Source organism: Polyodon spathula, chromosome 10, assembly GCF_017654505.1.
Source record: "Polyodon spathula isolate WHYD16114869_AA chromosome 10, ASM1765450v1, whole genome shotgun sequence".
NCBI lineage: Eukaryota > Metazoa > Chordata > Actinopteri > Acipenseriformes > Polyodontidae > Polyodon > Polyodon spathula.
The window spans coordinates 46,635,444-46,652,478 of NC_054543.1; the positions used below are offsets into that span (position 1 = coordinate 46,635,444).

Sequence of the window (17,035 nt, forward strand, 5' to 3'; positions counted from 1 at the left end):
TTGGGTGACAGGGAAGGAAGCATGCATACCCTTACAACAAGTTTACCATAATACAAAGTGTAATCAAGCACAGTGAAAGCATGGTAAAGCACAGGTAAGCATGGTAAAAAATAGTGAGGTATGGTAAAGCGTATAAATAAACATGGCAAACTAGGGTTAACTATGGTAAATCCATAGCAAATATATATATAAATAACATCTCTATATAAAATAACATCTCACAGCTACCCATTACGTATTTCCCTTTTGCAGGAAATGTAGATATAGCCTTACTATAGGCCATATAATTAGATACTGTAATTCTTCCTCGAGAGCAGGCCTGGCGCAGCATATACAGTAAAATGCTGCTTTAAAACAATCAGTTATGAAAGTGGTATAAACTCCCAGGGCCCTTGAGAAAGCAGCACTTTAATTATTTCAGTTCCAGACTATGGTGGGCTGGAGTGTTCTGTTGCTAGGCAATTTCGGGAAAGCAAATGTCAGTTTCCAAACTGATCTCATAGCTGTCACTTTGGGAGTGAAAAAAGGGAGACAGGAAGAGAGTTGGTATGTGTGTGTCTCTCTCTAGTTCTTTATAACTTTCTAACTGGCTATAGCTTGACGCAGAACGGTATCTGTGCCCTCCTTGCAATGCGGGGGTGTAAACCATTGTACAAATATGCATCACACTTTAACACTGCCGGCTACACTAGCATTCTGTCTATCTATATTATTTACTTTAGAACTGATAGAATCGAGGATTTGCTGTAATCTGCAACCAGACAATGTGGTTTTCGATACAGTGAGGAATAGTACATTTTTCGGTCTCGTTCTACTTGAAAATTATGTATGTACCGAATTCACTGTAAGTGAAATGAAAGAAGCAAAAGACCCAAAAGATTGCCATCCTGCTGAAAAAGTGAAGCAGTGATGAGTGACTCATGCTGATAAACAGAAAGGAAACTGGTTTTAAAGCTGTGCATATCACTCCTTTAATGGACAGAATTTAACCAAAAGCAGAGCTTTGTTTTTTCAGAATTTCCCCATCTTTATGTTCTGTATCTCAGTAGCCATCCACTAAAATGGCTCCCAACTGCTGAGTTGGGAGATGCGTGCCTTCCAAGATAGAGACATGAGCTGAGTCTATCAGCCAGGCCACAGGACTGTGCTGCATTATCCAGACACAGCCTATGAAAATGGAACAATAAACAAGGTGCAAATTGGCTTGCTGGTGAGTGTGACTTCTTCAGGACGACTCTTCTAATAGAAAGGGGCACTGGCAGCACACACTTTGTGATTACAATAACAGGATGCTGTTTGTCTGCTGTCTGGGTGTTATTCAGGACTTCAAAAGCCATGGTGCTTGTGAAAAATCGATGTACTGTATATAATTCAGAATGCAAAGCAATCAGGTAACGTGCTTTTAATTTATCAACCTATTGCATCTGTGACAACTGGATTTCTGTTATTTTTTAAAAGCATATAAAAAAATGCTTGGGGAAGTCCCTGGTCAGAATACAGTCAAGACTGTAATACCCTGAGGCAAAGGCTAATGGCAAGTGACCACTATTCTGAACACATGGCATCCTCAGTCTAGGAAAACCTCCTCTGAGCTCATTAACCGGTAGACATTCGCAGCAATACTGATAGTGCAAGAGAAACGCATACAAATACCCTTGAGAAGGTATGATGTATGTGTCGATCATGACAATCAATCGCCTTCTCATGCTTTCCCCCGCCAGGCATGCACAGTGGAGACCTGCTTGTATTTTAATTTTTTTAAATTATAAAACAGATGAAGCCAACGGAGGTCCTGTCTCGTTAGATCCCATGTTGGGCGTTTACCTCTTGATCTCCCTGACAGTTAATCATCAGGTCCAGGAAGAAAAGAAGAACAAAACTAACCCTCCAAGTGAGCCAGTAGATTTCACTGGCTCATATCGTGATGTGTGCTTTACAAAAGAGGCCTATTTAAAAAGCAGTCTACAAAGAGCAGTGGTTCTAAATCAGTGCACAATCTGTTATGTATTTGTCTCCAGTTGATTTATGACTTTATTTTAATTATGTAAAAAAGCAATTACAAGACGTCTAGAGAAACTGGACAAAAAAGCAATTCCCTAGGACGTCCTGTGAAGACGACCCTCAGATTTGCCTGTTCAATAGAGTAAGAATGAGTTGGGTTTGGTGTCTGTTGTGTTGCTAAGCACCTCTATTAAATCAGAGTACTTGTTCTTGCACATTGTGTCAAAATAATTAAAAAAAAAATTCAAGACAATTAGATAGGGAGAAAATTGATGGCTTTCAAATGCTCGCATGTTAATTAAGACAGTCATTAGCATAATTGTAAATGGAAAGCACCTTTATATTTGAACACTTCACCTCCTCTATTTGTCTGTTTTTTTTTCTAATATGCTCCCTTGGATGTGAAATGCAGCATCTCATTTCCTAGGGGTCCCAGGGCCTTAGCAATACGATCAACAACAGTTTCTAAGCAATAGTAATTGGACTACCGGTACATCTGGGCTATCGGAAATAAAATGCTCAATACAGAGGGGTGCTCCTTCTGTCGGGTCCCCGTTTAAAATGCTCAATACAGAGGGGTGCTCCTTCTGTCGGGTCCCCGTTTAAAATGCTCAATACAGAGGGGTGCTCCTTCTGTCGGGTCCCCGTTTAAAATGCTCACTACAGAGGGGTGCTCCTTCTGTCGGGTCCCCGTTTAAAATGCTCACTACAGAGGGGTGCGCCTTCTGCTGGTTACCGGTTTTCAATGTTGAATTGCCCGTTTCCAAAAGCCAAGTTTAACATAAAAATCTTTTTAGGGACCTGGTAGAGCCACACTGCACGTTAAGTATCAAAACACACAAGAGCTTGATGGATGCATTGTCTGAACTTCTATCAAACTCCCAACGATGGCTTTCTTGCCTTACACTAATGCTTGGATACATAAAGCCCCAAAATGCAAAGTGTCTATGGTAATATAATTGCATAAATTACTATGGAAGACCACTTAAGAAACTGAAAAAATGGGAGAAAACAGGAACAAGAATGTAAAGAGTTGAGCTGAAGGTTTGCTGAACCTAATGGCATTTTCCTGTATCTAAAATGTTGTCATGTTGTTACGAGTCTTTTGCTCAACCCCGATGGATAACAAAGTGTAAAGTGTTTTGCCCTAGGATGCAGTCATCGAACGCTAATGCTGCTTTAATCTGAAGAGTCTATTTCTGTTCCTGCAGTAGATTCATAGATGTGTAAATAATTAAGACTAACGTACTGAATATTTGCAGCTCTTCAAGGAAAAAAAAAACATGCAGAGAAAAAAGCAGCAGAGCGGGTCCTGGAGGAAAGTAATGTTTTAAAATATCTTTATTAATTTAGTACCTCTGCCTTTTGGCTGAACAATTGGTATAATTCTGCAATCAGTACAATAACTATTGAGATACACCATGATTCAGCAACCGTGTGTGTATGCTTTTCATGATTTACATAGGGGCACTGTAATCGTACAGATTCTAGCTGAATCCTCAAATGTGTTTAGATGTATTTTTTCCAAAACCGTTTCACCAATTAAAAACAAGTGACAATCAATATTACAGCAGACATTTTGCACAACATACACAAGTCCAGATGTCGTGAGTCTCTTTCATTCAATCCGCCCTCTATGAAGCCTGCATACTTTGTGTAGAAAGTGAAATCCACGGCCATGAAGCTATGTACTTGTCATTGCTTATTTAACTACCAATGAGAAGTCAGGCAGACAAAGCCCTCATAGCTGCTATAAGGGTGACATGCCTGCTAGGTTCTTGTGGATGGGCTACCTTTGACATTGCAAGTTCCACTCAACATGAGAAGAGGACGAGACCTCAGTAATTGATAATAGAAGATATGTGCTTATAATTTAGAGAAGAGTAAGGAGAGTCCCCTTTGCTCGCAGAGAGACGCCCTCACGGAGGAGAGACCGAATAGTTCGGTCTCCAAGGCTGGGAAGCAACTGACACTTCCCCCAAGATGGATCTAGAGACAAGTCAATGGAAGTAGGGGGAGGAGCCCTCGTTCATGCCCCCCAAATAACAGTATATATATATATATATATATATATATATATATATATATATATATATATATATATATACCCTGGAGAGCTGTATATATACTTCGAATAGAATAAAATATATATATATATTATATATTATATATATATATAGATATATATATATATATAAATATTTGTTGTTTTGTTTAAAATATGTTGTTGTTGTTGTCGATACCGGTTTTCAAAACGTAGTGGAATATAAAAGGTATATGAACCTTTTGTTGTTTAACTTTTTACACCGTTAGATTGTATTTTCTGAAAACGCAATGGTAAAGAAACTATATATTGACTACAAGTATTAGCGATATAAATGATGTTCATATAGTTTTCTTTTTTTAAAATTATGACTCAATCCTAAAATTGCAGGTGATGTTGAGCTTTTGTCCACAGCTGTATCTTAAGCTCCATCTCCTCCTCCGTGGCCAATTGGATGCTAAATACTTGAATAATTGCAATAGGTTTACATGGCCCCCTGCCAATACAATTACAATGTAAAGGGACAGGCCTGTGAGTGCACACTCTTGAAATTGTATTTAAAATGGATTACATCTGGCTCACAGGCAGGCGATCAATAGGGATGTTGATTACAATAAGCCTTGAGATGCTCGCCCAACACAATATTTATCCTTTGTGTCTAGTTAAAAATAATTAGAAATCGATGTAATATATAGTCCATTAATATAGCAGATTTTACAATGATAAGGGCAGCAACACGAAAAGGCTGCAGTGTAATTTGGGCTGCTGGTGGTGATGCATTCACAGCAACGGCAAAGGCTGCGGTAATATTGTAAAAGCAGACACACTACAATTGGATTAGCTCTTCCTACAATCTCAAACTGCTTCTGGCACTTCTATCGTGCTGGAGCTGCTGCATTAAATGCAAAATGACAAAAGCGCTACAATAGGAGTGGCCTGCTGTAAGCATAATAGAACAAGTCTGATATCAGCTGTAACCCTGAGAAAAACTCAGCTATTTGCAGTGACTTGTTACTATAAAATCAACATTGTACAAGCACTGAAATTTGCTACACTGTGAATCATCAACATGGTAGCCTGGCTCCATTTCTGGTGCTCTTAAAGTCTTAAAGGCAGCCAAACAGACAAATGCATTTCATCAGGTTCCTGTATCGATGTACCATGGTACATATTTAGTGGTAAAGCACAGTAAAATATTTGTGAACAGCGTGGTAAAACATAGATAAAAGTGGTCGACCACATAAAAAGGTACAACTTTGTTAAAACAATGGTATAAACTGCTGTAACCTTGCTTAGCTTTTGCGCTCAGCTGCAGTGCAATGCAGTACAGCGTTAGCATTTGAAAATGGAAGTCTCAGGTCCGGTTTCATTTAGTGTGGAACTTGCAGGGGCAGGGCTATTGATATCACCTTGTCATCCCAGATTGTGGCCAGGCTCTCACAGGAAAATGAATTGCAAACTATTTAATTCAAGCTAATACACTTCATGACCTCTTATCTGTGAACCGATCAATGTCACAGGCTCAGTTTTACATTTCAATTTATGAATGAGTGAAGCAAATGTGGATTTTACTGAATTTCCAAAGTGAAGCCAATGCAACATTAGCAGACTAAGTTTATCTCTGCTGTACCCACATAATCTCAACCTCCTTTAAAACCCCTCCAAAAAGAACACAAAGGAAACTTCCTAGTTTCTTCTGTCTTCTCTTTCAGGTCCTTTCAAATAGGAAAGTAACATTTTTATTCAGCAGATTTGTGATGCCTCTCCATTTTCCAGTGTAGCTGTTAGCCCTTTGATCCTTTCAAATAAAGATCATGTTTTAACTAACTCTTCATTGTCTTGTCACATTTTCTAGGTTGTTCTCGTCCAGCATCCTAAGACAAAAATGTTGACCATGGCAATCGAAAACAACTGATCTAGCTAGACATGTTTATAGTTTTCTGAGCAGAGGTTTGACAGTGAAACAGCAACGTTGTTCATTGTGCTAAATGCTGTTATTTCATTATTACACCAGTTGGGTTTCTCAGTTTTCAGTTGTGTAACTGTAGTTATAATGATCCAATCTTTATGAGCAAGGTTTTGTTTTAAAGCAGGTAATTAGTGCACAGAAACCTACTGTTATATTTCTTACTATAACAACTGTTGTTTTTTTTTTTTTTTGATGGTCATGTTTTCCACTAGAATTCATTCTCATCTGTGGTCACTGGTTTAAAGTTGTCTGCATAGCTAGAAAACATAAGTTATTCAGATGTAACTGCAAAGCAATCGTCCTGAATTTGCGGTGAGACTGTAAAGAGGTAAGGCTTTCTTTGTTCAGGAAGAAGCTGCTATTATTTCAATCTATTTCAAGTATATCATGGTTCTTTAAAGAGCTTGAACTGTCCATCTGCCAGCTTAGAGTTATAAACTTTTGGCAAGGATGTAATGTTTATGGCAGTAATACATTCTATTCAATTTCTGCACACTGACTGGTGATCCTCTCTTCTGGCACCACACTGCATTTTCTTTAAAGCAGGATCATTCCTGCAACATGATGTTAGTATTAAAACAAACCAAAAAAAATTCATGAGCAGAAAATCAGCAGGCATTCGGCTGTTATTGAATTCTACTGTTTCCATTGCGTGAAGAATTCTACTACATTTCCGAGGGTTCCAAAGTGAAATGACTTTTTTCTTACAGTGCGAGTGTTGCGTCCTAACAAATAATGAGTATTCATTTATTTTTTTATAGGCATCAGGTGTGATTTTTATTCATATATGAATATCTGTCAATTTGTGTTCCCCCATGTCCTTTTATCATTTGATTCTTGGGTAGCTATTAGCTATAACCCATTAAGAATCACATTAATATCGAATATATTTTTACATAGATCAGTCCCCCCATAGGACCAGTCCCTGCACAGATGAAAACTGAAAAAAATACCCTCTACTACTCTTCTATGAATTTATGAACATTGACTGGAAACAAATGTGTTTAATTCCAGATACCGTGGGTAAAACTTTGACTCTGGATAACAATGAGCAGGATTTTGCAATCCTATATTTTCTGATTACTTTTATCTGGATTGTTTTGATCAGTTTTTTTCAGAAAATGTCACTGCTGGATTACATTTATCCAGATTACAAATAATTATGATTATGAAATCCAGTTTTTGAAGTAGTTCTAAATTTATTACATGTATATATATATATATTTTAAAGTAAGCCATTATTTATGATGTATTCTAACTTTAAAAAGTAATAAGACCAGTGATAATTATGAGTATTAATACACAGGTTTATTTCTTTCTTATGCTTTAAATAATAAAAAAAACAACTCAATTTACTTGTAATGTACACATAAAACATGAAAATAATTATTGTATTTACTTGGCAGAAGTGAAATAACTAAAACGAGATTCACAATAGAACGCATCAATGGGGTGCTTCAGAGACGATTTGATGGTCTGAATTACCTGAGAATGGAACCACTAGTACGAGCATGCAACATAATTCTAGCCTGCATTTTTTTGCACTATATCGCTATATTGCTAACTATATCGCTAACTATATTGCTAACTATATCGCAATGTAGCAGTCACTGAAGGTGAAGATTTGTGCGCCGAATTGACCTACTGGATGGGCAGAGAGGAATGCATTGTAAAGAATTACTTCTAGAAGGATCCTGCACTCATGTTTCACGTTAAAGATATGTTTTCCACACATCTTTATATACACAGCACACACACACAGACACACACATTAAAAAAAAAAACAACAACAATAATAATAATCTTAAATGTGTGTTGGACATCATGTAAATAAATGAAAACAAAGCTGTTCTTGGTAAAAGCTAACCCACTACATGCGCTTTTTTCTTTAATCAGACACACGTTGATAATTTGCCAGCTTGGATATAAAATGTTAATAACTATGTGAAACATGCATTATAATACTCTATTGGACATATAGTGTGTGTTTTCTATTGAAATTCAAAAAAAAGATCTATGATATATGATTATTTAAAAGTTAAATCCACCTTCGCAGTAGGATCAAAAAAGTATGCTCTTACTAAAGCGAAATCTGGATCACAGAAATCGCGATTGCGTGTTGACGTTTTAAAAACCCAATTTCACAATATAATCTTTATCAAATGCGGAAATCAGATTTCCAAAGTTTTGAAAAACCACCCCTGGAGATGACCTGGGGGCAATGAGATAGAAGTCACAGCGCAATAAGCCATCATATAGCGATACTCAAAGCATAGCTGGTTTAGCAGATTAGTTTTTTTGTTTGTTTGCACTAATATTATCCAGTGGCTGGTCTGAAGATTAATTGAAGACTGGAGTGCCGAGTCCTTATATGTACCCTTTAGACTATAAAAGTGAAGTCACCATTTGTGACCCATTACAACAATTTTCAATTGTGCTCCTAAAGGCCTGTAAGGTTGGCAAAAAGACAAGAATATAATTAAAGTTAACACAGTGTGCCCCCGCTGTTGAGACCTATTTTCCAAAGTGCACCCCCCTGCTCAACCCCCCTCTCTAGGCCGAAAAAGCAATAAGGCTTTTATTATTTCACAGACAGCACAGAGCAATTTATCCTGAAAGAAATGTTTACAAACGGCTGGGTACATTTTGGTGGGTACAGACACCGCCATGCCTTTTCTCGTCTGGTTATTTTGTTGTCGGGTTGGACTAGCCCTCAGGAGATGCTTCACAGTGGATTCTTTAATGGACAAGGCTCCTGTAATCACCATTCCTATTAGGGAGCAGGAGAGAACTGCCAGCTTTGATTTGGCTTGTCAGATAGCCCCCCCTGTCTCTGCACTACTCACGCCTTTCTCGCAACATGTCTGCTGACAGAGGCTCTCTCCCTGTGTGCTCGTCTGCATGAACTGGGAAGGGAGTGGGACAGAACGTTTTGGAACCAGCTTGTCCTCTCTAGCTGCTTGGCAGTTGCACTCTGCCTTCCTGATGACTGGGTTGGTTGCTAGCTACAGAATTCAAGTCTGTCAGAATGCGTAGTGCACACACAATTCTACGTGTTGGCAAAGAAACATTGTGTCTTCACTGCAAATGGATCTGGAGTCGTGGGTCAAGCAATGAATCAATACTATACACATTCACCAAGGGGTGTTTACTGGGTGGCGTGGTCAGAAAAGGGCTTGTGACTAGGAGGTCCCCGGTTCTCACTCATTGTGCGACCCAGAGCAAGTCACTTAACCTCCTTGTGCTCCGTCTTTCAGGTGAGACGTTGTTTTAAGTAACTCTGCAGCTGATGTATAGTTCACCCACCCTAGTCTCTGTAAGTCGCCTTGGATAAAGGTGGCTGATAAATAAACAAATAAATAATAATAATAATAATAATAATAATAATAATAATAATAATAATAATAATAATAATAATAATACAGGGGCCCATACTTCTAGCTATCAAATGGATTGAAGACCTTGTCTGGGAAGGTATCTCTTCTACAAAGGACATTGCTAAAGTGGTTATTGTAGGGTTTCCGTTGCGTCAGAGTTATGACTCATGTCTTGTCATGTAGCCCAAGAAGCAGCAAAGTGTGTAACGACTGTATATGAGGAGAGGGACCAGGAGGCTTCTATGGGGTCAGTCATTCTTTCAGTTATTCTTGAGACAGATAGATACAAAAGATCAGACCTGGGGCCTTATGGTTACAATTTGCGTTATATTTGTGAAATGTATGATTTTTGGACTTGCACCCATCAAGTAATATTTACCGTGTATTACATTTGCATATTATAAACCTTTAAAGATATGTCCCATAGAAGATAGTGCTGGCTATATGAACAAACTGACAAATAGGTGGAGAAATAGATAAAGGTGGTATGGTCAGGGTTTTGGCTTTGTGCACCTAAGACCTAGAAAGATGGATAACTAGATCTGCATTCTAGGAAATAAGTAATTGTAATTCACACTCACAAAAGCTTGAACGTCGATGCAAATTCCCATCTCTTAGAGCTAGGCCACTGACAGGAACAGGTTTGAAAACTTGTGAGAAAACAATGTTGAAACACTGGGGAATGTATATATGTATATATATACACAAACACACACACACACACACCTTCTTAACTGTCCTCAACGAGCATCATCAACAACCTTAACACAGCCCTACAGATAATCCCAATAAACTTTAAGAGCTAAACAAAGCAATACAGATAACACAGGAAATTCCATTCTGAAAGCAGCAAAAATGGGCCTTTTAAGTAAACTCAGAATGCGTTGCTTTGAGCAGCATGTCACAGTGCCTTGTACGTTATGATCTTTAATAATCAGGCATATTCTTTTGCCATCAAATTCAGTGAAAAAATAATTATCTGTTCAACGATTTTGGAATCTTTTGTGTTCCGCCTCCCCTTTTCACTTCTGTGACATCTCCAACTACTTTTTGGCAACTGATTCAAAATTGTAGAGAAAGTAAAATAAATAGTTTAAACAAGCCTTCACTTCGCTATCCTAATCAAAATGATGTGTGCTGTGCTGTTACACGTGTTGCTTGAGGAAACAGATCCTGTGCGCCATTTGATTGCTTTTTTTTACTACCTCTGTGATTGGCTTAATGGGAATGCCACTCAACAATGCAGACTGCACATGTTGAATACATGTGACATATTAAAGATATTGGTTGTTTTAAAGAAGAATTCCAAAATGATACAATACACCAATGCAATGTTACAAACTAATGACACCCCTGGTTTAGACAATTAGAACACAGGCCCACTACAATCACCCCTTGTTTAATAACTTGAGTATATACTGTATCTTTCCATCAATGCAAAACCAGTCCAGAGTCCTTCAATTACAGCAAACACAGAGCATGAGGTACTGTATCCCCATAGGATGGAGCTCTAGGGATTCAGAAGAGATGCCAGCATATCGACACTGACACTCTACCGACGGTGATGGACTGCAGCAGCTCACGGCTACAGGAATTTATTTAACAGGGGTGGCTGCTCTGAAAACATTTCAGTTTCCAAATTGGAATGATCCACTGAGATGCAACATCACATTTTTATGGGTGTCCAGTTATTATTTATAATTGCAGAACAAATTAAACCTTATTTTTTTCTTTAACAACAGTCAGATGGGGGTGATTTACCAGCCCAAAGTTTCTGGGATCACTTTTGAGAAATATTGCTGGTGAGCTTGTGGGATTTAGAGATGGGGTAGTCCAACTCTTCTAAAACCCCTCTCCACACAGGCAAACCCAGACACAGACATAGACAAAGACACGCTCTGGGAGTCGAGACAGGCTCTGGGGTGCCGAGGGCCAGGCTGGGAGGCATAGGCGCGGAACGCCACAGCACTGACCTTGCATGTAATGAACTATAATGCCAGATATTAGGGGATATAACATTACGAGTCTCTCTTAATAACAAAGCATGCACTGACTCCAGTTTCTGGCATAAAACCTTGCCTATTACTCTCGTCTTGTATGACCTGCGTTTGATTTGCATATCAGGTGGCACTTAAGGGGTACAGACAGATGCCCTCCACTTGAGTTGCCCTGGTGAGTACAATATGCCAGCTGGACTGGAAAACACATTCGTGGTTTCTGAAGCTAACATGCACCAACATATGACCTTGTCATAGAGCAAGATTTGGCAACGTCCAGTTGCCAGATGGGATGGCTAACGTGTTTTGCACTAGAGTGGCATGATGCGTAGGGCCTAGGACCAAGAGGAGCCCAGGATCCTGCTATCCCACCAAGTGGCAAACTCATTACCTGAACCACAGGGGTGTATTACTGCAGCTGGGCAAGGCATACAGTATTGGACAGAACAACGAATGACACAGAGGTGTTCCGGCTGGTCTTTCCAAGAAAGGGCTAGCAACAACAGACAAAGGGGATTGCATAAAATCAATATATTAATGAATTAATGAAATGCATATATGCCTCCATACAGCGTACAAACAAATGTGTTTCCAGTGTCAGGACTTCAGTGTCTTTATTTTAAATTAATGAATACGAGTGGAATTGTGGTCACAAACACATTCACAGCAGCTTATACTTCTGTTAAGGTAATGGGGTATTACAAGCTTATATTTAAAAAACAAGGATCCTCTACATACAATACATGACTGACCTAGGGGCAAAAATAATTGCTGGAAAAAAGACATTAAAAAAACTGAAATTAAAACAAGACCTTTCTTGATGTTTTTACAAATGGTTCTTGCAGAAATGTCACGGGCAAAGCTCACACAAAAAAATGAAAACACTGAACACAATGTGTTGCTAGGAGGGGATTAGTCTAGGAGAACAGGACAGCTGCAATGTAAAAAGAGTGATTCTGCAAACTAATGACGTCAATCAAGTAAAACACACTTCATTACCACATATTTACCCTTGTCTATCAATGAAAGTATCTCTGTCTGCACAACTAATTGGCTCTTTTGATTTTCCAAATTATTTCTCATTTGAGCTGGAGGCAAATATTTGCCCGATTGGGTTGGGGTGCTAATGACTGAAGAAGACCCTGCCTTGGCTGGAACAAAATATTCACACTTTATTTTCTGGATCTACTATTCAGATTGTAAAAGAAAAACATAACGCATTTAGCTGATGTTAGACCACTGAACAAAATATAAATAAAATGTAGATATATTTATTAATCTATTAATTAATTTAGATCATCTAGTGGCATATCAAATGTATTTTTTTTGTTACGTAAGAGCACACCAACACACACACACACACACACACACACACACACACACACACGCAGACACACATGAACACAAAACAAAGCACATCTTACTCTGCCTTATTGAACGCATGCACCAAGACCCCCCAGTGTCCAGAGTGAGCCTATTTCATTTTGTTTTAATTCCTGAACACACAGTTGCTGAGCTCTGCTGTAGTTCAGACTGGGGCAATTTGTTTCGTTTTTGTTTGGCTTTCTAAAGCATCTCCCTTAGTGTTTTGCAAGTAAATATTTTCAAGCAATCCATTTTTTATCGCAGCCTTCATTAACCTGCAAGCATTGAATCATTCCCTGTATTGATGGCTTCATACATAAATGGTTTTCATTTTCATATTTTGAAACGCCTATAGTGTTACAAGGACATTAACTGTTCCAAGCTGGTAATCTGATGCAATACCGTGCCAGTGTGATACAGAATCAAGACCCCAGTGCAATTGTTCTTTTTGGTTCTAATTCCTTACATTAGTTGGTTCTATTCAACTAACTATTCAAATAAAACTGGTATGCGAACATGCTCTTTTTCGAGGGTGTCATCAATGAACAATGTGATATATAATTAGTATCTGAATGGATTTACTACAAACCTAAGCATTATTGTGTCAATTCATATGTCATCAAAGACAATGAGCTGTCAGAAATGTTATATGCTTCTAATTTCTTAGGTATTGAACCATTAAGGTAGGTTAATAATAAACGCACTCACGTTCAAAATTCCTTTTTTAGATTCAGCAGCAGTGACACTGAGCAAATATTCCTTGAAGAATTGCTTGCTGTGTCTGCGTATGTGTATTTTTATTGTTCACTTGTGTCCGTGTGTGTCTCCGCATGTGTGTATTTTTATTGTTCACTTGTGTCCGTGTGTGTCTCTGCATGTGTGTATTTTTATTGTACACTTGTGTCCGTGTGTGTCTCTGCATGTGTGTATTTTTATTGTACACTTGTGTCCGTGTGTGTCTCTGCATGTGTGTATTTTTATTGTACACTTGTGTCCGTGTGAGTCTCTGCATGTGTGTATTTTTAGTGTACACTTGTGTCCGTGTGAGTCTCTGCATGGGTGTATTTTTAGTGCACACTTGTGTCCGTGTGAGTCTCTGCATGTGTGTATTTTTAGTGTACACTTGTGTCCGTGTGAGTCTCTGCATGTGTATTTTTAGTGTATTTTTAGTGTACACTTGTGTCCGTGTGAGTCTCTGCATGTGTGTATTTTTAGTGTACACTTGTGTCCGTGTGTGTCTCTGCATGTGTGTATTTTTAGTGTACACTTGTGTCCGTGTGTGTCTCTGCATGTGTGTATTTTTAGTGTACACTTGTGTCCGTGTGAGTCTCTGCATGGGTGTATTTTTAGTGCACACTTGTGTCCGTGTGAGTCTCTGCATGAGTGTATTTTTAGTGTACACTTGTGTCCATGTGTGTCTCTGCATGTGTGTATTTTTAGTGTACACTTGTGTCCGTGTGTGTCTCTGCATGTGTGTATTTTTATTGCACACTTGTGTCCGTGTGAGTCTCTGCATGAGTGTATTTTTAGTGTACACTTGTGTCCGTGCGTGTCTCTGCATGTGTGTATTTTTATTGTACACTTGTGTCCGTGTGTGTCTCTGCATGTGTATATTTTTAGTGTACACTTGTGTCCGTGTGTGTCTATGCATGGGTGTATTTTTATTGTACACTTGTGTCCGTGTGAGTCTCTGCATGTGTGTATTTTTAGTGTACACTTGTGTCCGTGTGTGTCTCTGCATGTGTGTATTTTTATTGCACACTTGTGTTTGTGTGAGTCTCTGCATGTGTGTATTTTTCCATTTTAAGACTTAAACCTCCTGTCATTCTACAGAAAGGTATAAAAATGTCTTCCTACAGTCGCTCCAACCACCAGTATGAATGACAAAAAATATTTTTTCATATGGGTATACTCATGTACAATGACACACAGACACATAGCCCTGACCTCACCATCAATGCAAGACCTAAACAGTGCCTGCCACTGTTAAAATAATTTTTAAAAAGGCGTTTTATTTGAATATTGAGATAACATACTTATTTTCATAAACTGTATACACAATTCTAAGCTTTTGCTTCAAAGTACTTTTTTAAATCTAAAAAAGTTAATGTTACAAAGAAGAATGTTACTCGAGAGCCTCTTGATAGTCTTCACATGTTGTTACTAGATCTGTAACATTACCAGCAACTTTGGTCCTATTTCAATAATGTAAATATCAACAGCATTTCTCTCCACCACCGAACAGACCTTGCTGTGCACTGTGTACCTGTATAGTTTATAACTGTATGTAACATCGCTTCCAGCTACCGACTTAAGAGTGATTATAGCCATTTCCGAATTTAAGCTCTAAGAATTTGTTAATGCATTCTCTAAAGTGTAATTTTCTGCCTGCCGGCTTTATTATGTAAAGGAGCTGCTGTATTTTCTATGTATATCATAGCCTGGCTGGGAAATGCAGGGATTGCCTTTGTTTCCACTCAAGTGGAAGATGGGACTGATAAGAGAGAAGCGACGAACAAAAAAAGCAGGGACTCTGTGATTCCTACACTAGGACACCGTCATTTGCATTTTAATAAGCAGGCAGACTGAAGAGCTGCACCCCAGCTTGTCTCATCTAGTTGTTTCAAATAAAAACTTAACAACAGAACAATTCAGATTGATGGTTGGAAAACTCAAGTGCCTGCTAACGGCTGCATGCCCCATGATTCAAAGATTCAGGAGGGTGCCGGCCAGTGCAATGAAGCTGTAGGAAACGCAGCAGGGAATTGCATCGGCACGTGTGTGTGTGTGTGTGCGCTCTTGAATAAGAAAGGGGAATCTTAACATGGAAAATCAAAAGCTGAATAATTTTCATGTGATTGAGAAGAGGTAGAGCTGATGCACTTGTCTTGTGGCTCTCTATGGACTATTGTGTGTGTGTGTGTGTGTGTGTGTGTGTGTGTGTGTCCTGGCATTACTATAAATGTGCAGACAAAATTTGAGAAAATGTCCCCACAAAGATAAAAACTCCTGAATAATCGACGTTGTGGGGATGTCTCCACTTTGTAAAACACCTTTAAGAACTAAATATGCCTTAAGAAAAAAAGAATGCCAACCTATTTAGTTTGTTGCCAACTTTCACCCTGTGTTGAATTTTGTTTGACTGGAGTTAGAAACAGTAAATAAAAATATAGTGAGAGTTAATGAGAAGTCCCAACAAATATAGGAATGTAAACATGTGTGAGTGTGTGTGTGTTTGGTCTAGGGACTGTAAACATAGACACAGACAGATTAAAAAAACAGGCTAGGTGGATCCATCCTACATTTACAGCAACAGAACTGGAACACAGAATTGTAAGTTAGCAAGGCGTTACTACACTAAAGTTTGCATGAGAAACTACCATGAGTAATAACACATCTGTTTGGCCTAGCAATCAATATCATATGATGACAGTAGTCAGGGGCCTGGTTCACAAAGTGTTAGAAGCATTTAGCATCGTTCCACCTGTTTCACTACATTCTAGGTATCAATACCTTTAGAAGGACCTGCTAAATGTTTAGAAAGTTGCTGCTAAACATCTAGCGGCTTTCCAGAGTCTTACAAAGCACTGTTAAATGCTGCTGTTAAATACATTCTACACCTAGAAGCCCATTGTTAAATACAGTCTACACCTAGAAGCCCATTGTTAAATACAGTCTACACCTAGAAGCCCATTGTTAAATACATTCTACACCTAGAAGCCCATTGTTAAATACAGTCTACACCTAGAAGCCCATTGTTAAATACATTCTACACCTAGAAGCCCATTGTTAAATACAGTCTACACCTAGAAGCCCATTGTTAAATACATTCTACACCTAGAAGCCCATTGTTAAATACAGTCTACACCTAGAAGCCCATTGTTAAATACAGTCTACACCTAGAAGCCCATTGTTAAATACAGTCTACACCTAGAAGCCCATTGTTAAATACAGTCTACACCTAGAAGCCCATTGTTAAATACATTCTACACCTAGAAGCCTGTTGGAGGTTGTCTAGTGGCTACTTTGACATCCAATGGGAGTGTTGACAAACCTGACAATGACACAAACCTTTTATCGTGGCTTTGTTGCTATTTTTAGCTGACATATTTCAGGACAGAATAAATCCCCTATATAAATATCACAATCATGAACTCAAACAACAGTACAGACTGACTCAAAATATAATGTTACAATTATGTGACATTTTGAGACCAGTTCTTGAATACCAAACAATGAGAAGTGACGATTGTTGGTGATTCACATGATATCAATAAGATTA

The 17,035-nt window shown here is 38.5% G+C and overlaps 1 protein-coding gene across 6 annotated transcripts in view; it reads right to left on the reverse strand.

Annotated features, from left to right (window-relative positions):
- The window catches only part of LOC121322455 (receptor tyrosine-protein kinase erbB-4-like), a 277,382-nt gene that overhangs the window by 13,331 nt on the left and 247,016 nt on the right, over window positions 1-17,035 (reverse strand). The window lies entirely within an intron of this gene.